The 23853-nt window shown below is 42.3% G+C and overlaps 1 protein-coding gene and 1 long non-coding RNA gene across 8 annotated transcripts in view; one reads left to right on the top strand and one right to left on the bottom strand.

The window, feature by feature from the left end:
• The window catches only part of SPOP (speckle type BTB/POZ protein), a 40167-nt gene extending 33230 nt beyond the window's left edge, over positions 1 to 6937 (bottom strand). For 3 of the 7 annotated variants that reach the window (XM_073325551.1, XM_073325548.1, XM_073325552.1), the window contains exons 1-2: positions 6792 to 6937; positions 2496 to 2567 (exon numbers count right to left, since the gene is read on the bottom strand). The gene's annotated coding sequence lies outside the window, so the exon portion shown is untranslated. The other 4 variants (XM_073325549.1, XM_073325550.1, XM_073325554.1 and 1 more) reach the window with 4 other exon arrangements.
• A 13-nt stretch (positions 6938 to 6950) lies between these two features.
• LOC140903776 (uncharacterized) lies at positions 6951 to 14144 on the top strand. The gene is made up of 3 exons (XR_012156339.1): positions 6951 to 7034; positions 8110 to 8169; positions 13608 to 14144. It is a non-coding gene; the product is annotated as an uncharacterized lncRNA (long non-coding RNA).
• Positions 14145 to 23853: the final 9709 nt, after the last annotated feature.

Here is a 23853-nt window from a genome sequence, read left to right as displayed (position 1 = left end):
TATTTGAGCATAAGCTTTCGTGAGCTAGAGCTCCGATGAAGTGAGCTGTAGCTCACGAAAGCTTATGCTCAAATAAATTGGTTAGTCTCTAAGGTACCACAAGTACTCCTTTTCTTTTTGTGAACATCAGGTTAAACATAGGTTAAAAGAAAAGTTTCCATTCGCTATCAGTTGCGGTAGGACTTGTAACTCTCTTTCTGCTCTCTTGACAATAGTGGGCAAGTCCATCATAAACCGTCTCAAAATACTTTGAACGTTCCATTTGCCTTTTAAAGGAGGAGTCACTAAAATTAAGGTTACTTTAAAATGCTTTTATTCAGGAGGTCAGGTTAGAACTTACTTTAATTTTCTTGCTTAATTCTAAACGTAGCATAAATTGAATGGATGTCATTTCATTCTGAGTTGGAAATTTAATTTGCATACAAATGCACTGCAATCTTGCCTGAAGGAGAGCAAATATCTATAAGGCAGTTACATAACCGTACCAGCAAGACTCCAACCAAACTTTTGGACTTCCAAACACTTGTACTGATTAAATATGCTCCTCATACCTAGAAAAGGTAGACAAGATTCTCTGCCCAGTGAAAGATATTTCAGAATGTAATGACAGACACTTAATAGCTACTGTGAAAAATGGCAGGCAAATTCAAACTAAAAACTGCAATACAGTTTTCAGATGTTTGTAAATGCTCCACAATGGATTCTAAAAATCTCTTTACCTGACTGGTTGATACTGATTCAATTATTATGCACTACTGCTTGAGGTCTGACACTTTATACACAGTGTAAGCTTAGGTGGTGAAAACACAAAGGCTATTGTGTCATGTAATGCAATCCTGAAACTGAAGAGACAGGACACTAGAGTAGCAATATTTAACCCACAAGTGGTTCTCTTCTTGGGTTTGACTTAGGCAAAGGTTTCCAAACTGTGGGGCGTGTCCCCTAGGGCGGCTCGGGGAGGAAGCACCACCTCCACCCTCTAACTCACCTCAGTGGGCCACCCAGCCTTACATCTGTCTATTTTTGGCTGGGATGTGGGGGGAGGGTGCAACCAAAACTTGTAACTCAAAAGGAGGAAAGGGGTGTCAGCTCAAAATGCATTGGTTTACAGTTAACTTGTTATTATTCTTTGTTTCTAAGATGGTATAACTCTTCTATATCTCTCTGACTCTGCTGGAAGATAAAATGGTTTTTCAATGTTTAAATGACAAGTGTTAGTGCTAAAGACCATTACATCACAGTTCACCTGTCTCAATTACTACCTCACTTATCTGTAAGAGCCTGTTTATTTGTGTAGATCAGTGGCTCTCAGCCCACCACTGTGGGCAGCATATCCAGCTCTCTGTGTGTTACGTGGGCCGAACTCATAAAAATTAAAAATATAAATAAATAAATATATATATATATATATATATATATATATATATACACACACACACACGCCCGCCCCCCCCGTATGGCCCTAAGGATGTCACATGGGCCGTAGCGGTGTGCTGACTGGATCACAAGTGGCTCGCAGATTGAGAACCACTGGTGTAGATGTTGCCAGTGGGGGGTTGTTTCAGATTTGATAGCAGACATCTATTGTGGATTTTCAGAGAGGTCTGACCCTCTACCAGTACAACTGTCAATTTTAATTGCACCAATCCCAACAGAGAAGAACATGTGATGGGGTCAGAGTGACCCAAACCCAGTGTCTTTTTTAAGTATACCATAATTTCGAAGTCCTTGTCATAATTTAAATAAATTTATACCTCTGATGACATTTGAGTTATGAGGCTCCTGAAAGTGTGACAGTTGCAAGAATTCAGTCTTTTTCAGATTCTACCATATTTCAGAAAAAGTGCAATTTAATGAATAATGAGATTCCAAAATATTTAAAATGGTTGTAGTAGTAACTAGTGAGCATGTTCACCTGCTATTTTTAAGTGTAAATATTCTGCTTTATTTTGTAGTCCATTCTCCCAATGTCTGCATACATAACAAAAAATCCCTTTATGTAGACGTTATTAGAGAAAGCGGAAGCTTTGTCAAAAGAGCACAGGAAATTGCTTTAGATGGACCATGTGAAATACAGAAGGTCAAATTAATTCAACCTTTTCAGTACCAAAAAATGATAGTCAACACCAACAATGTACACACTGGGTCTATTACTAATGCAATTTGAAGCGACTATAACCGTACTGTGTAATGGACAGAATATGATACACATTACAGTCTAAGAAGTAATAACACTAATGTCTACAGAAGAGTATAGAAATTCTAATACTTGCTCCTACAATGGTAGACACCACTGCAGTTAGCAATATTTTGTTAGCCTCTTCCAAAGCAGTAGCTAGAACAATATGTCCAGTTAAGGGTTATTGTTTGAATGTCTAATTCCTTCTGTGCTGCTAGCTTCTTTATTAATCCAACACTCCCAAAGCTGTAAGACCAGCTCTGCCACACATAATGCAGCTATGCAACTCCTGTAATCAGCAACAGAATTTACTCACAGTGTAAAAATGAACTCCCAAGTCTTTCCTGGGCATTTGCTGCACAGTCAGTGGGTCTGCATCTTTTCTGTCCTAGACATATGGAAAAATAAATTCAGTAAACAGCACATTCAGTGTCTGCTATGTATTTTCTTGATTTGTCATCATATCACAAGCACAGAAAGATAGGTTTACAGAACACTCTTTCTTCCACCCCCAATCCCAACAGAGTTTAGTACAGGGCCAACAGTAAGAATGTGAAACCAAGAAGTGGAGACACCCTCTGCTAAATCTCTGGAGAGGAGTTTCTGAAATAGAAGACTAAAATTGCCTGATCAACAAAGGACATATGTTAAACCCAGACTAGAGTATTTTTAATCTTATGTTATCCTTCTGCACTGTCATGTGTCTTTAGAACTTGGGATACATGATGCATTAATAAGTCTCTTGAGTTCACTGTTCCTGCTAGAACCCAGTAGCATCCTGCTAGATTCTGAATTAGAAGTGAGGCAGCAAGCAATGCATCAGAAACTGAGTACATAAATCATTTCTATCATAAATAAATTTCTGTTTGATTCCCTTTTCATGCTGAACAGCAAGCAGCAGTAATCAGAGGCTGGAGCATTACAGCAGGATCTTATGTAATACTTCAATTGTGCAGAGAACTAAGCCAAAAGGTTGGGGCCGGGGGGGGGGGGGGGGGAGAGGAGAGAAACCTGTGCAGATCTTCATCAACACATGTTTCCAAACACACCAATTTGAACCTAGTCATTTTGAGCCTTCTATCACTCTTTCAAGCAAAGATCAACACTGCTTCTTATTCAATAAATATACCTTTTGCCATCTCTGGGTCAAACTTTTACAGAAATAAAACACCCAAGAAGAACTGAACCCGATAGTTTGAAGTGTACAGGTTGAGAATACGTGTGAGGCAGTGGAATGGCAAGTCACATGAGCCAAATACTAAACAGTAGGGTGAATACCAAGAATAAAGCTACTAAGTCCCTCCAATTGTATACTGTATTTGGATCTAGAAAATTCACAGAGGATAGACACACAGCCCACAACAAATCTAACATTGTACATCTAAAGCCTGGGCTATGCTACAGAAATGTACATTCCCATCCCCACCCCCCAAAAAATTCCACTAGCGCCAACACTGGTTCAGTTGAACACTAATCTAGGGATGGTTCTGGTAGCTGGAACTGTTTTTACTTTTCAGCAGGTCTAACTGACACAGTAGTGAAAAAAAGGCTCGTGGCTAGAGCCTTATATACATTAGATCATGGACCAGTTCTAACATCCATTCAACTGAACTAGTGGGAATTTTTTGTAAGTGTTCTCATTGTTGACACTGCACAACCTTAACATGAGGATCAGCAATGGTACCACTCGTAGAAACTGTTTCCAAAAAAAAAGTGTCCCAACTACAGTTCCCACCACAATTTGAAGATGAAGTTCCATTATATAAAGTACAATGACATCACACATAAAGCTCCAGCTACAGAAGAGGGGTACTGCTGACTACACGGACCACATATAAAATGATCGGGCATGTTCCTAAGAAATTTACTATAATTGTAATGTTAAAAAAAGGTGCCAAAACCATCTTGGAACTTTCTATTATGCCTTTAAAAAGTATATCACCATCTTGATAATAGAAATACCAAAGAGTAAAATACGTGGTTTATAAAAGTTGATTTTTCAATATCAATTTTATCAGAATAAGGAATAAGCGTTCCTGAAGTCCATACATCAGATTTTACAGTAGTTACTGAGGCTTATACTGTGTGTCTGTTTTTTTATTACTGACCATTTCTGATTTAGTAACAGGCTGCCAGTTTTCAGAGTAACAGCCGTGTTAGTCTGTATTCGCAAAAAGAAAAGGAGTACTTGTGGCACTTTACAGACTGCCAGTGATGCACTGATACTGCCTTAAGTTTGAGGCCTCTAGATACACCAGTGATAAAACAAACAAACAAACCACCCATAGCCACATATCTTCACTCCATAAACTACAATGATGCAAGTGACATCATCAAACCAAGCCATTTTCAGGCCTATCACTTGGTGTTATACATATTTTCTACCATACACACACACACACACAGAATCAAGGCTCCCGCACATTGTACTTGAATTTTCCAGAGGAAACTATTCATTTTCATAAAGCATATGACCATGAATATTGATAATTACGGCTGCAGGTTTGTCACAGATACTGTGATTTTTCTGTTTGTCTGTGACTTTTCTTTGTGTCTTTGATTAACTCTGGGACACAGCCTGATCATGTTTACTACCATAGCGTGGGGCAAGTGATCTGGCAGCACCATGGCCAGGAAGGGTGGGGGCAACATGTTCTAGGGGGAGCGCCCCGCCTGCACAATGTGGCGAGAACCAAAGGGCTGGAGCAGAGAGCTGGGTCAGTCCTGCAGGACAAGAGCCATTGCTGAGGGCTGAGAGCAGGGCACTCATTCTGAAAACCACCTCTCTTCCCCCCTCCCTAACCCCCAATGACCTCCCAACCCAGAGACAGGACCTGACCTCCCCACACTGTGACTTTATACACCATTTCCTCCTAAACCCATAACATGTACTAGATTTACCATGACTGCAGTACGATTTTTTTATTTTAAAAAAATGCTATGACAAATCTGCAGCGCTAACGATAATTTGTCACACTGCTTACAGCAAGCCATCTCAGACTGACAACACACAGAAACCAGCAAACATCAGTTTACAAAAAAAGTCATTCCTTTTCATAAGCCATGATGATGTCCTGACATCACAAAATCACATCACATCTAACACCCTCTGGTAACAGAAATATGAAGACACGATCAAGTGACACACATTTTAAAAAGGAAATTTTCCTTTTACAAAAATACCTTCCTTCTCACAGACCACAGCCATGCAGATAATTATTTTACACTTGTAATAGGGTACGTCACTAATCAAGGTATTCCAGTAACAAATACCAACACATCTAGCAATCAGCTTGAATTATAAACATATTTAACATGAGCAAAAGGAACTCTGTTGCCTCTTCATCAACTGTGATGATGCACTAATACAGTCTGAGGCCTGGGACATTCTGCTAAGAGAAATATCAATACCTATACGATGCAGTACTAAGCAGATATAAAAACTAACATTCCCTGCTGGTTTAGCTGTTTTCTTCACAATTCTCATTAGCTTAGCTAATACGGGTCATTTCCACCCCCTCACCCCCAACAACACACTCTCTTTGTTTGTTTAGCTGCTGGTCATCTCACTTTCCTTATGCCAATCCTTGTCCCCCTTCTCCCAACTCGAATTCATTGACTGAACTATTTCCCTCCTAACTACTGGTCTTGTCACCCAATCCTTAAGTGGGTGGTTACCTCTCTCCCTCACTTTGCTCCTTGCTGATTCAACAGCTTGTTCCCCCTTCGCCATTATCCTCACTGGTTTAACTACTGGTCCCCTTCCCCAAGACTCTTACCTCCTGGCTTCAGTGAATTACCCCTACTGCTGTAGGCAGCTTTGTTCTACAGCACAGTAACGAGTCAAAGGGGCCCTGGCCCAGGCCCAGACAGGTGCAGTGGCTAAGGATAAAGCCCCTCCCCCAGGCCTCCTACCCACACTTTCTGCAGCCAGCCCCCTGTGAGAATACAAGCAGCCAAAGCTCACTATTTGGCAGCATGTCTCCCTTCTCCAATGCTCCCCGCGCAGGTGCAGAGGATCATTATTCCGCAGGTCCCTGCAGCGACGTTCTGCGCAGGCGCTGAGCACACGAAGCAGCAGGATGTTGCTGCTCCTGGCTCTTCCCTTCAAGGTGCGCGTGCGTGGTATCTTGACGGTCCCTCCTCCGGCACCCCGATCGAGGCTGCGCGCGCACACAGCCTCATCTCGGACTCTGGCGGATGCCTCCTGGTGCTGCGCACGCGCCTTCCCAACACCGACTGGAGTTCCGCGCGCGCGCGCGCGCGCGCCCTCCTCCCAACAAATGCGTCCGCGCCTCCCCGCTGTTTCGGCTCTCAGCGGCTCACACTTTGGCAGCGCTGCGGCGCATGCGCTGTTCTCCTTCTGTTCCCCTCCACACGGAGAGCTCACTATTTAGCAGCGGGCTGCCGTTGTCGCAGTGCCATCTGAAGAGCCACTATGGAAAGAGGGGCAGTCCGGAGCGGCTCTCTCACTCCCAGCCAGCTGGTCAGTCCCGGCTTGGGGCTGCCCTACATGCGACTCCCGGAGGGGGTGTGGTGCCACCAACACCTCCCTGGGGAGATCCTCGGGTCTCGCCCCACTCCGCCATCCGGTCTCCCCCTCCCACCTCACCTGAGGTTGCGCCGCTGGTTGTTGCTGTCCCCTTGTGGTCTCCTCATGCTGCCCCAAACCGACACATCCGGGCCTCGCCGCGACGCCGTCCCTCAGCGCCGCGACGCCACGCTCGGGGAGACGGAGAGGGGGAGGGGTGGGGGTGTGTGTGGAGAGGGACGCACTGAGCATGCGCACCCTGCCGGGCGGCGGGAAAAACGTCGAGCAAAGCGGGAGCGTGGCGGCCGAGGCCCGCGCGCGGAGGTGAGGGCGAGCGGGGAGAACGCGGCGCGCGTGCGCGCGGGAGGCCGCTGTGGGGGGGCGCGTCGGGGGAGCAGGGTGGCTGGGGTGAGGGGGCATCGTGTGGGGAAGCTGCTGTTTGGGGGTGCGGCCCTTGAGGAGAAGGGAGGCTGCTGGGCTCCATTTTGGGGAGGTGCCTGGCATGCTTACAGGGCAGGGGGCACCGGCGTCCCCTCCTGGGCGTCCAGCTAAGCTAGGGGGAGTTCCCCGATTTTCGCAGCCTTCGACCGGGCCCTGGGCTACAGTCCCCCACGTATCGACCTGCCTTACCTAGCAACTTCGGGCGCCCGCGGTTCTTCCCTGCAGGAGTCTGCCCAGCGGGCTGCGGGCTGCCCGACGGCCACGCCGGGTTCGCTGGAGCGGCAGGAACAAGACCTCGAGAGAGAGGGGTTCTAAAAACCACCCTCTTACCTGCGTATCGCCCTTCCCTAAAGGCGTCCCTGTCTGCTGCCGGTAACGCAGGCAGGCCCGACTTCTTTAGCCACCCCCAGCGGGTCCGTGTGTCTCCCTCCGGACGACTACCACCCTCCTCTTCAGACGATGATCCTTTATAAACCTGCCCCAGGACTTTAGGTCTTTTGCCTTTTCCTGAGTTGGTCCACACTAGTGTTGTAGTTTAGTTAGAGAGGCGGCAGAACCAACAAAGCTGATAGTCCTGTCATTGTCCCTTAGCAACTCAAGCGTTTGCAGAGAAGTAGCTTATCTTGAGCCATTCTTTTCCTTCCTGCGTGTGTGATTTTTTTTTAAGACAATCTCCTGTTATTGTAAACTAATACAGTCATATGGAAAACAACCCCAATGTAGAGTATTCATAAGTTGTTACAATGCAGCTCGAAATCTGTTGTGGCGTCACCTGAGGGAAGGAAGCAGGGAAGCTTTTGATGGAAGACCTTGTGCAAGGAGAAGGAAGGCTTCCAGTTACCAACCCAGGCTCGATTTGAACTGGAATCCTACAGATGGATACACTTTTGTATCCTGTTTCTAATTCTCTGAAATATGTAGTTCCTTATCTGACTATTTTAAAAATTCCACTTCTCAGTGAATGGAGAGAATGGCTAGATGAAAGCTGAAGGCCAGCTAAGACAGAGTCTACAATGTTGTAAGTTATCATTTTTGATTATTCTAAATAGGGATTGTTTATTCTATCACTGAAATGCAGGTACTTCTGCATTGGAACACAGCAGGTGCTTATCAGAGATTAAATGGATTGTAAGCAACAATAAATAAGGAATTCTGTTTCTAATTAAAATTGTAAGCATAATTAGGTAATTCCGCAAAACAGGTTGCATAGCTAATGTGCCTGTCATTGTTAAAAGTACTTCAGCTCTGTATTAAACGGAAATTATCAGAGCACTGGCATTTTATCTTAGTTGAAGGATGGTATCATCAACAACACAGGTTTCAGAGTAGCGCCCGTGTTAGTCTGTATTCGCAAAAAGAAAAGGAGGACTTGTGGCACCTTAGAGACTAACCAATTTATTTGAGCATAAGCTTTCGTGAGCTACAGCTCACTTTATCGGATGCATTCAGTGGATTTCACTATTTTCCACTGAATGCATCCGATGATGTGAGCTGTATCTCCCGAAAGCTTATGCTCAAATAAATTGGTTAGTCTCTAAGGTGCCACAAGTCCTCCTTTTTCTTTCTATCAACAACACAGTGCCCCATACTAGGACACTTGTCCAGTATTACAATAGACGACACTCTGAGTTATCATTTCCTGCTGGGCTTTCCTTTCTTTGCAGGGGTCTCATCCAAGTAATTATCAGTTCTTGGACCCTGTTTGTTTTTTGTTTTCATAACAAGGTGACAAAGCAGCAGGTCATGCTGCTTGTTATGAAGAAATGGCCATAAAACTGCATTCTGAATGGCATGGGATTGCAATTAGCATTCAGAACTTGTGGAAAGGACACACTTACTTTTTCCCCAAGAACTATTTTCTTATAACTATAATCCTTCCCTTTGCCCCACCTTCTACATGCCCAGTAAAGACTGATGGGTTTCTTAGAGTTTAAGACCAGAAGGAACCATTAGATCATCTAATTTGACTTCTTGCATATCATAGGTCATTAAATATCATCCAAGTTCCCCTATATTGAGCCTGATTACTTTAATTAGACCAAAGCTTTTCAGTTCTCAAGAGACTAAATTGTTCTGTGCCCCATGCAAAGAACAGGAGAGACCAAACTACCACCAGTGCCCGAGGCCTCTGCAGAGGTGCGGAATTAAGTGAGATGTGTTCAGATGATCCTAGCAGGTAAACAATAGCCCAGGTTGCTGAGGAAGGCGAACCCCCTCCCTCAGAGTCCCTGTCAGTTTTCTCTGGGGGAAGATTCCTTATAAGCCCTACATCTGGCAATCATTATAACCCTGAGTATATGACCAAGACACCTCTGTCAAGCATCTAAGAAAAAGGATTTTCTGTATCACTAAAGAGCACTGGTCCACCTCATCTGGTGTCTTGTCCCCAGCTGTGGTCAATATCAGATCCTTCAGAAGAAGGAGGGTGGGGGGAAACCCAGAATACATTTGGCCAAGAGAGTAGGCCGGGGGTGGGGGATGAGAGGGGGCAGAAGAGTTCCTTTCTGATTCCTGCTGACTGGCTGATGCATGAGACTTAATTATAGGGTATGTCTACACTTCCATCAAAAGTGTGACTGCAGCATGTGTAGAACAGAGCTAACTTTTAGCTAGGTAGCTTGAATAACACTAGCAGTGAATACAGTTTTATCATCTCCATCTTGCAATGGACCGATACCTGACTTTTGTTCCAAATATGTCTAGAAATGCTGAGTCTCCAGTGATGATCTCAATTTCTTGTAGTGGGAGTGCTGAAAGACTAAAATACTACTAGTGAATTGCTTGCAGTGTTGTTATAGCCATGCTGGTCTCAAGATATTAGAGACACAAGATGGATGAGGTAACATCTTTTATTAGACCAACTTCTGACGGTGAAAGAGACAAGCTTACACAGAGCTAAAGAAGAGCTCCGTGTAAGCTCAAAAGCTTGCCTCTTTCACTTTATAGTGGAAGCTAATGGAGATGTTCCTCTCAATCACCTGATTGAGCAACTATATTTGGATCCAAGGGTTTCTGGTTAGATCAAGCAGACATGGATTTCTCACACTTTCAGGATTATCCATGTCATTTAGATAGGTATTCCTTTTTATATAGCTTAGGAAATGTTGGGAAACATGGATTCTTCATGTGGTCAAACAAGTCTGAAATATCAGTTTTTTATAATTGGGAATTTAAATCCAATTGAATAATGAAAAAGATGGAATTCCCTCTATCCTTCATATGAAATGTTATCTTAGGTAAGTCCTGCCCTCTGCTGTGGCTGTGCATGTGGAAGTAAATATGCACATATTCAAAAGAGGACACTGTAGTGAGAGTGCTGGACATTTCCGAGATGTTGTAACTGCTCAGAGCTTGAGAATTTGAAAAGTGGTGCACTGATGTGAGTTTTGACACTAGTGTGCATGTGGGAGTACTGAACCCTCCAGTGCACAAGTGTGGAGTATAAATTCCCAGTGATCATCTGAATGATATGAAACAGATTGTTTTTTCTGCATGAAAAGATGCAGCAAATGCTAATGTAGAAATGGCTTTGGAGGTGCTGTTTCTATAGCCTTTGTGTACATAGATGTTTGGTTTGATATGAAGCTGATAAAACTGATGTCCTTGAAACAGTTGTGTGTAAGAATCTTAAACAGCTCTGCTTTTTAATATTCACTTCCTCTTTGGTTTTAATTATTGTGTTCCTATATTTTTCCCTTTCAATTTACTAAAATGTAGAAATGTAATTAGAGGGAGGCTGGGCTCAGGGAAAGCTGCCAGTGTTTCTACATCATGATTAAATATATCTTTTGTGAGACTGAAAAACTGGATTCTTATCATTATCTCCATGTTATCCAGGAAATAATCGGTAACACATACAGATACAAACTGATTGAAAATGCAGTACTAATTAAAAACTCATATAGGCTCCTGATGATCAGGAGGGTATGAAAACAGTTATTTAATTATTTCCTCTATTTGCTATCTTTGTTACAAAACCAAACAAAACCATTCCAAACAAAACCTATCTCCAATCACTGGAGAGACTTAATGAGGCTTTTATCTATGCAGCAGTCAAACACACAATGGAAGTTATTTCATTCACTTCTCCTTATGCCGGGGGAAATCTGCACAACTCATTTTCCAAATGTAATCCCAAAGGAATGCTTCAGTGTATTCATGAGCAGTGATGGGCTTATTCCTTGCTCTGAGCATACAGTTATTGTTTTTTAAAGTAAAGATTTTAAAAATGAATCTTGATATTACTGGTGTTGTGTGGTTTCACAATGAAATTTTGGTAATAGTAACATAGACTCATAGATCTTTTTTTAATCTAACATCCATTAGGGTGTCCACTCCATCCTTCTGGAAATGTAGGATCCTTCCTTACCCCTAGACAAAGCTCACATCATACAATTTTGGGCAAGATAAGTAATTAGCTTTAATGAACTGGTTGAATGCACCAAGATGTGGCAAGTGTCTGCACAATCTGTGATATAACAAAGAGCTGCTGAGATTCTGGTTGTCCCAAGCAAGCCTGTAGCTTTTATAGACTAGATTTTCAAAGGAAAGGAAACTGGTGGACTCTTTCTTCCGCAGCCCTCCTTCCCCTAAATTAAATTCATAAGAGAATAGTTGATAGTGAGATAGAAGGGCTCCTGTATTCCAACATTTCCTTCATGGGAAGCTGAATAGTAATTAGCACTTGTATTTTCAGAATGCTGTATAAATATTAACTAATCCTCAGTATCCCATGAGGCAGGAAGTTAAATATTATTATCCTTTTAAAGTTGAACCACTGAGCGATTCAGAAACTTACTCAGGTCTCTCAGCAAGTCATTAGCAGATTCAGGATTTCTTTAGCATTTAGGAGTTTCTGGCACTTAGTCCTGTGCACAGACCACTAGATTGCATTTTATGGGTGACATTCATCTGGGACTCTAGATGTAGAAAGAAGAGGTTCTGAGGTTTTATATGTGTGAAGAGATGGTCAGCATTATGTTAATGGTTGGTTTCAGAGTAGCAGCCATGTTAGTCTGTATTCGCAAAAAGAAAAGGAGTACTTGTGGCACCTTAGAGACTAACCAATTTATTTGAGCATAAGCTTTTGTGAGCTACAGCTCACTTCATCGGATGCTGTAGCTCACGAAAGCTTATGCTCAAATAAATTGGTTAGTCTCTAAGGTGCCACAAGTACTCCATTATTTTAATGACAGGTTTCAGAGTAGCAGCCGTGTTAGTCTGTATTCGCAAAAAGAAAAGGAGTACTTGTGGCTCACGAAAGTTTATGCTCAAATAAATTGGTTAGTCTCTAAGGTGCCACAAGTTCTCCTTTTCTTTTTGCATTATTTTAATGTTTGAGCATGAGACCAGGAGCCACAATTCCTAGGGTTTATTTATTCTCAGGTCTTCTACCAACTTGCTCTGTGATTTTGAGCAAGTCATGTAACCTCTCGTTTCAATTTACCTATCTCTAATATGGGATTATTAGCTATCTCACAAGATTGTGATTTATTAACAGATTCTAAAGTGCTTTGAAATTATCTGATTAAAGGCATTGTATAATGACAAAATATTACAGTATGTGGTGGGCTGCAGCAGCTTACTTTGCAATAAACAGAACTGCTTATGTCTTGGTGCAAAAGATACATTTAAAATACAAACCAAAAGGATTTGTAGTCTGAGTCTGATATGAGACACACACTATTCTCTTAGGTCAGAATATAATAGTAGGATCCCTGTACCAAATCACACACCCAGATGTGAGTGCACTACTGCTTGTAAGGATTCACCTTCCTAGCTGCAGAACACCACAGGATACCCAAACCAGTGCACAAGTGTTATGTTTTGAACTGGCAGCCTTATTTGTGAGAGGGCTAATCTTGTTAGCGCTAGTCTCCTTTAGAGAAAAATCTGATTTTGAGATTTTAATTGCAGGCAGTCAGTTTATGGTTCTATTTTTACACCTATTGGAAAAATATCAAAGTTAATTTCTTAGTGGAGGAAATCATACTTTAAAATGTGCCATTATGAGGAAATGATTCCCTAATGTCTTTGAGTCATGCTTTGTTTCTTGTTAGAAGTGTCTCCTGTCTTCCCTGATGAGCCTCGCTCTTGTTTTCAACGGCTGGTTTTCTTTAAGATGCTTTTGATCCTGTATTCATTAAAACCTGATCCTGCTGCTTCCCACCAGCCCTAATGGTCTGTAAAACTATTTCTCTTTCTCTAAGATGCTGTTAACTCTGCCAGCACCTACAGAGCAGAGGAGCTCAAAATATTGTCAAAAGTCCTCCAATTTATTCAAACCTGCTTCTCTCCACAAACAAAAATTAATCTTCAATGTTATCACAGGTTTCAGAGTAACAGCCATGTTAGTCTGTATTTGCAAAAAGAAAAGGAGTCGATTTTAGGGGAAAAGTGGAACTGGGTGGAGAAGAATCTAAAGGGTTTTTATCACTGCTCTTTCCCCCTCTGCAGGTACAGAAGGATAATTGGACAAAGGACTTGGAAATAGAGAATGATTTAGCCAGTATAACAAGAGACAGGAAGACCTGAATGAACAAAATGAGAAAGGGGGCTTAAACAGAAACCCTCTTCTGTAGCTTGTCCTTTTTTAATCCTTAATGGCTTAAAGAGAAGAAACAATGAAGAATGAGATGAGAAGGGAGTAGGGGACAATGAAGAGAGAGGATCTAGGAGAGGAGTAATAATTATTTAAAATTTCATCTAGGTTGAGAAGGAGGAGACAGTGGAGAGAACTAAAGGAAGAGAAAGATGAAATCTGACTAGTCACCTTGCAGGGAAAGGGAACAGGACCAAAAAAGGGATAAAGGACAACAGGATGGAAAGAAGGCAGGGTTTCCGCAACCTACTCAGTTTCATTTTAAACTCCTAAAGTGATAGTGTGAAGCTATGCAAGGAGCACACTTGGTTCCACTTTTTTTCACTAATGGAAAAAGCTTCATGTATGCAAATGTACACCCTTTAAACTGAGAATAAAACAATGAAACTTCATATTAACAATCAATTTCCACTTATTTGTTCTTGTACAAATTATAATGAGCATTATGAATTGCAGCATCCATCTTAAAGCATTTTAAGAGGACTCTATATGATTTTTTTTCCCCGTGTTCAACTGGTCAGTTGCTTTTGCTTATTTCTGCTTCCTCAAGAACAATGTTTTACAATAGATCTGGAATGGCATTGGGTTGTTGCAATCAAAAGGCGGCAATATAACATTCAGATGTTTAGTTACGGTTCATCACCTTTATCAAACGTAGCTTAAGGAAAGAATACCTCTGTGCACGACAGAATGCAGTTCATTAATAGAGAACTTGAGAGGTTAAATGACATGCTATGACATCCGAAATAATTATGTTAAAAGAATGTTAAGGTTGCAAAGTCAAGCACTCTAAAGATTGGAAATGCCAGAATTAAATTTCTCCAGGCAACTTCAATTTGGCCTCTGTGCACATATACACTTTGAATGATGATCTTTAATTACATGATCACATATATTTTTTTCTCCTGTTTCTTTCAGTGAATGGGCAGCTATTTAATATTTCTTTTTATCCTCCACATTGAGTGTGTATCCTCAGAATTTATTTAACACACATCATGCATGCTTTTTTAACGGAATAAAAAATTAATAATTTCTTCATGGGCCTTTGTTTGGTGCTCAGGCCATATCAGCTGAGTGCTTCACAAACATTAATGAGTTTATCTTCACAGTACCTGTGTGAGATTAGGTAATAGTACTATTCCCAATTGACTGCTGGGAAACTGAAGCACAGAGAGAGATTAAAGTCAAAAACCGTTAAACGTGTACATGAATTTTGGGTAGCCAGCCTGAAACACCTAGGGCCTTATTTTCCAGAGTACATAATATTTCCATAGTACTTTTTGTTCAAAACATGGCTCCAGTTGATTCCAGTTGCAGTTGTGAGCATTCAGAATTTTTTGCAACTCTAGACCAGGGGTCTCACATTGAGCACCCGTAAAATGAAGGACATACAGTTAGTGGTCACCTGTGAAAATTTTGGTTTAAGTGATTTGCCCAGCATCTCATAGGAACACTGGCACAGGCAGGGATAGAATACAGTACTCTAGGGTGACATTTGAGTTCCTTAACTATGAGACTGTCCTCTCTCTCTTCGCTGCCTTATGCATACAACAGCCTCACTGACTACACAATCCTGATTCATGCTGAGATGAACTTCCATCCTGTGAACTAAATGAGGAAGGGGTCTTATGGAAAAAGTAGTAGGGAGTCATGTAATTAAAGATTATCATCATGCACATATATATATTATATATCAGGAGGCTGAATTAAGTTTTCACAGGGAACCTTATTTCTGAAATTTCATAACATTTGAGCAGATGACTTCACAACCTTAATGTTCTTTTAATGTTCTGTTTCTAATGTAGTTTCCTAATTTAAAAAACCAAACAAACTGAAAAAACCCAATAACAGAAATTCCATCACGTGAAACTATATTCACCAGCTTGGGTCATCAGTAGGGTTTGGACCTTTAGATTCACAGCTCGGACTTCTGCTGTTTGTGCTCATGGACTAAATGGTAGCTGTATTAGGCTGTAATCATAGAATATCAGGGTTGGAAGGGACCTCAGGAGGTCATCTAGTCCAACCCCCTGCTCAAAAGCAGGACCCATCCCCAATTAAATCATCCCAGCCAGGGCTTTGTCAAGCCTGACCTTAAAAACTTCTAAGGAAGGAGATTCCACCACCTCCCTAGGCAACGCATTCCAGTGTTTCACCACCCTCCTAGTGAAAAAGTTTTTCCTAATATCCAACCTAAACCTCCCCCACTGCAACTTGAGACCATTACTCCTTGTCCTGTCCTCTTCTACCACTGAGAATAGTCTAGAACCATCCTCTCTGGAACCACCTCTCAGGTAGTTGAAAGCAGCTATCAAATCCCCCCTCATTCTTCTCTTCCGCAGACTAAACATCCCCAGTTCCCTCAGCCTCTCCTCATAAGTCATGTGTTCCAGACCCCTAATCATTTTTGTTGCCCTTCGCTGGACTCTTTCCAATTTATCCACATCCTTCTTGTAGTGTGGGGCCCAAAACTGGACACAGTACTCCAGATGAGGCCTCACCAATGTCGAATAGAGGGGAACGATCACGTCCCTCGATTTGCTCGCTATGCCCCTACTTATACATCCCAAAATGCCATTGGCCTTCTTGGCAACAAGGGCACACTGCTGACTCATATCCAGCTTCTCGTCCACTGTCACCCCTAGGTCCTTTTCCGCAGAACTGCTGCCGAGCCATTCGGTCCCTAGTCTGTAGCTGTGCATTGGGTTCTTCCGTCCTAAGTGCAGGACCCTGCACTTATCCTTATTGAACCTCATCAGATTTCTTTTGGCCCAATCCTCCAATTTGTCTAGGTCCCTCTGTATCCTATCCCTCCCCTCCAGCGTATCTGCCACTCCTCCCAGTTTAGTATCATCCGCAAATTTGCTGAGAGTGCAATCCACACCATCCTCCAGATCATTTATGAAGATATTGAACAAAACCAGCCCCAGGACCGACATCTGGGGCTCTCCACTTGACACCGGCTGCCAACTAGACATGGAGCCATTGATCACTACCCGTTGAGCCCGACAATCTAGCCAACTTTCTACCCACCTTATAGTGCATTCACCCAGCCCGTACTTCTTTAATTTGCTGACAAGAATACTGTGGGAGACAGTGTCAAAAGCTTTGCTAAAGTCAAGATACAATACATCCACTGCTTTCCCTTCATCCACAGAACCAGTAATCTCATCATAGAAGGCAATTAGATTAGTCAGGCATGACCTTCCCTTGGTGAATCCATGCTGACTGTTCCTGATCACTTTCCTCTCATGTAAGTGCTTCAGGATTGATTCTTTGAGGACCTGCTCCATGATTTTTCCGGGGACTGAGGTGAGACTGACTGGCCTGTAGTTCCGAGGATCCTCCTCCTTCCCTTTTTTAAAGATTGGCACTACATTAGCCTTTTTCCAGTCATCCGGGACTTCCCCCGTTCGCCACGAGTTTTCAAAGATAATGGCCAATGGCTCTGCAATCACAGCCACCAGTTCCTTTAGCACTCTCGGATGCAACTCGTCCGGCCCCATGGACTTGTGCACGTCCAGCTTTTCTAAATAGTCCCTAACCACCTCTTTCTCCACAGAGGGCTGGCCATCTATTCCCCATGTTGTGATGCCCAGCGCAGCAGTCTGGGAGCTGACCTTGTTCGTGAAGACAGAGGCAAAAAAAGCATTGAGTACATTAGCTTTTTCCACATCCTCTGTCACTAGGTTGCCTCCCTCATTCATTAAGGGGCCCACACTTTCCTTGGGTTTCTTCTTGTTGCCAACATACCTGAAGAAACCCTTCTTGTTACTCTTAACATCTCTTGCTAGCTGCAGCTCCAGGTGCGATTTGGCCCTCCTAATTTCATTCCTACATGCCCGAGCAATATTTTTATACTCCTCCCTGGTCATATGTCCAACCTTCCACTTCTTGTAAGCTTCTTTTTTATCTCCCAGATCAGATGGAATAGTCATTAGAAGAAGATGAGACAGATACTTTGCCAGTGGGCTTTGCAGTATTTGCTGACAGCAGAGGAATGTAGAGACTAAGGACCCCCATGCTCAATTCCAGGTTCTGTAGGGGAAGCATGCTTTAGTGATTAAAAGCTCTTGTGCAACGTGTCTCTCTCTGCTCCTAGCCAAACTCCAGCCCCCACTGGCTTCTCCTTCCTCCCCCTGTCCTTCTACCCATACTGTGGCATTCCACCTCTTCCCTCCTTCCTTGCTTCTCTGCATTCCAGGGTAGTTGTCACCACCTCCTCCACACGTCCTGGTTACCAGCACAGGAGAACACAGAGAACAGGAGCATGGCTGTCAATTCCAGTGTTTGGCACTGCAGTGGGCCCTCAGCCATTGGAAGATGCAATTGCAAGGAAAGTCTCGCTCAGACCCTGCAGGCCCAGGATGAAGCATGTTCAGTTGCTCTACAGGGATGGCCCATGCAGTCTCTGGTTGGCATGTAAGATTTACCTCGTGATAGTCTTTGAGAATAAAACCCTCTAAGCAGGTTCAGCTGAGAAGGCAATAGTGCAAGGATGCCCATAATGCCCTGCCTATATGTTTCATTCCTGTCCTAAGGAGACAGCCTCTCGGGATAATAATTCTTCTGAGATGGACAGGAAGGGTTAATTAGTGCCAATTATTATTTTACATTTATTTTGTGGTAGAACCTAGAGGCCTCAACCAGGGTTGAGCCCTATTGTAGCAGGCACTGTACAAATATACAGTAAATGACAGCTTATAATACATTCAGTAAATGAGAGCTTACAGCCTATTAGGATCCTTGTATATGTGGCTATTTGTCCACTAGCAACTGAAGAGAAACTTGACAACTCGATTCACATAGGCTGTCAAAGAGCAATTAAACAGCACCAGTCACTATCAACCTGAGCAGGAACCAGCAGATTCTTTTTAAAATGGCAACAAGTTGCAGAAATCCTCACAGCTAATAAGAAGCAAGGAAGACAGGGCATTACCTGGGAAGCAATACATTGTCTTCAGTAGAGATTTAAGAAAAGCTTTAAAAATTCTTAGCAGATTAGGATTAGGTGATAAGCCTGTAAAATCATACAAGTTCAATTCCCATTCTGTCTTTCCCATTTCTGGAATAGTAGGTGGAGGTAATGAACTCAGCTATTGGGAGTGCAGATGAGAGGAGAAAGCAGAAGTGCATTGCTGCCAAATGGCTAACTTTGATGGAAGTTAGTCCTTCATAGGATTGCTTTCTGCTGTCAACTGATGCTGCCACAGTTTGGCCCCTACTCCAAGGCTGAAGCAAGCCTCCATCCGAGAGTCCTGCTCCTCCATGGGGATGGTTTAAAGGAGAAAACACAAAATGATGGTTGCAGTTGGGGTTTCTAGGAAGACTTCACATTCTATGAGGACACCTTGTCTCCAGACAAAAACCTTTGTCGTCCCCAAAACTTTTTACTGTGACTGTTTATATAAACTCATCAGTACACATATCGAAATCTTCTCTCACCTTATCTTCACAGACCTTGCCCCTTTGGCTAACCAACACATTTCTCTAGTCACCACTCTGCAGTGATGGAATTCCTCCCACTAAGATGTGGTGGGATAGAGCTCATTATTATCATACTGGCAGAACTGTCCCTGTGATGTATCTAATGTGAGACACTGTTTTGTACAGTGCTTAGCACAATTGGGTTCTGGTCTATGACTAAGACTCCTAGGCACTAAGGGAAAACAAGTAAGAAATAATAATATATATGTTTTCCCCAGCAGAATATCTTCTACCTTTTTGCTGGTAAAGGTGAGTTGATATTAAATTATGTATATTTATTTACACTGTATGTGGAAAACACACTCTGAGTTTGTTTTTTAAATGACCACTCTGAACCAAGTACGATGCCTGGCAAATTTCTATGGAAACACATTATTAATGTATAAATACCTAAAATAGAATGAGAAAAATAAAAAGACTAAAGGGTTGCATACATGCAGGTGTACTCTTAAAGTGAAGACACAAACACCACAGGACATTGTGGAGAAAACAGGAAAAGGATGTTTCTTAATTATGACAGGTTTCAGAGTAACAGCCGTGTTAGTCTGTATTCGCAAAAAGAAAAGGAGGACTTGTGGCACCTTAGAGACTAACCAATTTATTTGAGCATAAGCTTTCGTGAGCTACAGCTCACTTCATCGGATGCATACTGTGGAAACTGCAGAAGACATTATATACACAGAGAGACCATGAAACAATAACTTCTCCCACCCCACTCTCCTGCTGGTAATAGCTTATCTAAAGTGATCACTCTCCTTACAATGTGTATGATAATCAACTTGGGCCATTTCCAGCACAAATCCAGGTTTTCTCCCCCCCCCCCCCCCCACACACACACACAAACTCACTCTCCTGCTGGTAATAGCCCATCCAAAGTGACCACTCTCTTTACAATGTGTATGATAATCAAGGTGGGCCATTTCCAGCACAAATCCAGGTTTTCTCACCCCCCCCCCCTTTTTTTTCCAAAAACCACACACACAAACTCACTCTCCTGCTGGTAATAGCTCATCCAAACTGACTGCTCTCCTTACAATGTGTATGATAATCAAGCTGGGCCATTTCCAGCATAAATCCAAGTTTAACCAGAACATCTGGGCGGGCAGGGGGGAGGGGGTAGGAAAAAACAAAGGGAAATAGGCTACCTTGCATAATGACTTAGCCACTCCCAGTCGCTATTTAAGCCTAAATTAATAGTATCCAATTTGCAAATGAATTCCAATTCAGCAGTTTCTCGCTGGAGTCTGGATTTGAAGTTTTTTTGTTTTAAGATAGCGACCTTCATGTCTGTAATTGCGTGACCAGAGAGATTGAAGTGTTCTCCGACTGGTTTATGAATGTTATAATTCTTGACATCTGATTTGTGTCCATTTATTCTTTTACATAGAGACTGTCCAGTTTGACCAATGTACATGGCAGAAGGGCATTGCTGGCACATGATGGCATATATCACATTGGTGGATGTGCAGGTGAACGAGCCTCTGATAGTGTGGCTGATGTTATTAGGCCCTGTGATGGTGTCCCCTGAATAGATATGTGGGTCCAACTTGATTATCATACACATTGTAAGGAGAGTGATCACTTTAGATAAGCTATTACCAGCAGGAGAGTGGGGTGGGAGGAGGTATTGTTTCATGGTCTGTGTGTATATAGGTTTCAGAGTAATGTCTTCTGCAGTTTCCACAGTATGCATCCGATGAAGTGAGCTGTAGCTCATGAAAGCTTATGCTCAAATAAATTGGTTAGTCTCTAAGGTGCCACAAGTCCTCCTTTTCTTTTTGCGAATACAGACTACTCCTTTTCTTAATTATGAGAGGTTTAATATAGATTGATTTCACTTTTCTTTAAAATATTTATAACCTTTAATATCTCATCTCTGACATCCAGCTGTCACAACCTCAGTATGATGTTAGGTATGTGGTATTATCTTTGTCATGCCTATTTTAAATGCATCCCTTGGCTCATTATTTCTTGTTTGAATCATATATTTATTAGTTTGCATACTATAAATCCAGGCACAAAACTGCTCCATTTGAGTGTACCTGTTTCAAGCATATATCCTCATCCCAGTTGCTGCTGTGAGATGCTCAGTACTCCCTATCACCAGGAATACTGATTCCAGTTTGAAATTGGACTCTCAATCTTGCCTTCTCTGGGAACTGTTGGGGCTTTTGCTTTATATCTTTCCTTTGCATGCTGTTTTGAAGATCTCATCTGCATCCTTTATTTTGTGGAAATAAATAGGAATTCTTAAAAAATAAGCTACTGTTCTGCAGAGCCATATGGGATAGCTACATTTGGTAGCTGTTCCCAATCTCTCATTTCTTGGATCAGCAATTCATTTACACCTTCTGAGGAGGAAGTACTCTGCATCACATCACTCTTAAGTGTCAACACAGAGTCCAAAGGGAGTTCCATACCATCTCCCAGTAGCATGGTGGTGAGGAAGCTGTTTGATAGAACAATGGGAACCAATACATAACTTCATTTGTTTAACTCTTGAGCCACTGAAAAGCTAACCTGACCTTCAGATAGGAAAAACTTCCATTAAAAAGTTAAACCAGATTTTTTTAGGCATCTCACAACCACTCACTGCAAAGCAAAATGGCTGAATTATATGCAAGAGAAATTTGGTAAATTAGAGACAATTCCATTCTCTGCACTCTCTGTCCTGGGTGTCAGTTTTTTGATTCTCTCTCTCTCTGCTGCTCCTCTTCAAGGTATAGAATTTTGCCAGCTTTGGAGGTGTGAAGGGTTCTGAAATAAGAACCAGTGAAATTCAGAAAATAAAACTGGAATGAGTATGATATATTGGAACTGTCAGGAATGGAAGCAGTCAGTGGACGCTCCACTATTACTAGAGGGTTAGGTAGCTGATGACAACACCAGTCCCTCGTCCTAAATACCTCACATAGACCCTGTTTACAGATGGCACAGCAGCAAATTGTAAGCTTTTTGGGGCAAGGACTTCCTTTTTGTTGTATTTGTTTATGGCCTAGCACAACAGGGTTCTAGTCCACAACTGGGGCTGTAAACACCACAAGTCACTTAAAAGAGAAAGGGTTAAAGGATCAGCTCCTTGGGAGTAAAAGATTAATGGAGGGGGGACAGGATGAGAGTTTTACCATGGAAAGAACAATTTTAGCAGAGAATAAGCTGAGCATGGATCTAACCAGTGTGAGCCTCAGTGGGTTGAAATGGCTCCTATGGACCACAAATGGCCTTTTAGTCCCAGCTGCTGTAATCTGTGTACACACATGATGAAGGAGATGGGGTGCAGAGAAGGAACTCTGCCAATTATCTAAAACTATGTTGTCTGACCACTAAATGGCTAACAAAAGGAAATATGTTTACACTTATAACATCTATCTTCAAGGACTGACTAGCATTCTTTCACCTACGGCAGAGCCCCTGAAAGGATCACCTTCTCTGTGTTGGGCCTCTTGGTCACTACTAGTCTTGGCCCCATCTCAGCTATAAATGTAAGGGTAAGGTTATTTTTTTTATGTGACGAGTGAGTTTGGGTGCTCAACTTGAGACACTTTAAAAGGGGCTTGATTTTCAGAATTCAGGTGCTCAGTACTTTCTGAAAATCAGGTACATGTAAGTTGGGAACTCAAAATCACTATTCCCTTTAAAAAATATTTAGCCTCCTGTTTAGTTGAATGTGATGCCAAACATAAGTGCATAAATCCCCAAATCACTAAGCACTTTTGAAAAATGGCAACCATCAGATAGCAATTAATAAACAGAGGTAATCATCTCTTCATTATCCCTTAAACAGTTGTCAGACTATTTAATGATGTACTGCATTGTGCCTGGAAAAGTATCTACTCTATACAGCCAGATGTACCCTTAATGAATTGTATATTTGTATACCACCACATTGTTTGGAGAGAGGTTACAGCGGTAATTATTTAAACAAAAGGCTGATGGAGTTGCAGGGGGCACTAGCAGAGCAGGGAAGGATGAAAAGGAAAGCTGCCAAGCTGTTCCCCTTGGGGATGCTGTGTTTCAGGCAGCTGTAAAATAAAACTTCACCTTTCTTAGCTGCATCAACCAGTTGCTCCTAGAGGGACCTTGCACACAAACATTGCAGCAATGTAACCTGCTGTTTATTCTGTGTATGTGCATGACTCTTCTCATCTCCCAGGAACTGCCAAGAACTGATAAGGTTCCTAAGAGGATTCTGCTAGAAGTACTTTTAAAAACAATGCCTGTGGCTGCTGTTGTGAATGAAACCACCTGTTTGTCTTGTACAATAAGACAACATGCAAGTGTACATACACACCCCCAGAATGGCTCTCATCTGGAAATGTAGTGAAGAATCAGTATTTGGTCTTAACACATTTCACTGTTGCATCTCAAGCGGGGGATGGGGTTGGTCAGAGACTCTACAAACAGAATAATAATGAAGGAAGATCTTGATTCTCAAATTTTATTTCTGCTGTGAGCCCACAGACTTTAGAAATAAAAGTATATTAACCAAAAGGGCTGTTTTATTCATATATAATATTGACATGCTTGAAATGAGTGCCTCCTAGTGGCGACTGCTGGTTCTCAAAATATTTTTTTTTTTTTACTTTCTCTAGTACATGTTTCAGAGTAACAGCC

The sequence above is a fragment of the Lepidochelys kempii genome, chromosome 27 (assembly GCF_965140265.1).
Source record: "Lepidochelys kempii isolate rLepKem1 chromosome 27, rLepKem1.hap2, whole genome shotgun sequence".
Taxonomy (NCBI): domain Eukaryota; kingdom Metazoa; phylum Chordata; order Testudines; family Cheloniidae; genus Lepidochelys; species Lepidochelys kempii.
The sequence above is the reverse complement of the archived record's forward strand: the minus strand, read 5'-3'. Positions and strand labels throughout refer to the sequence as shown.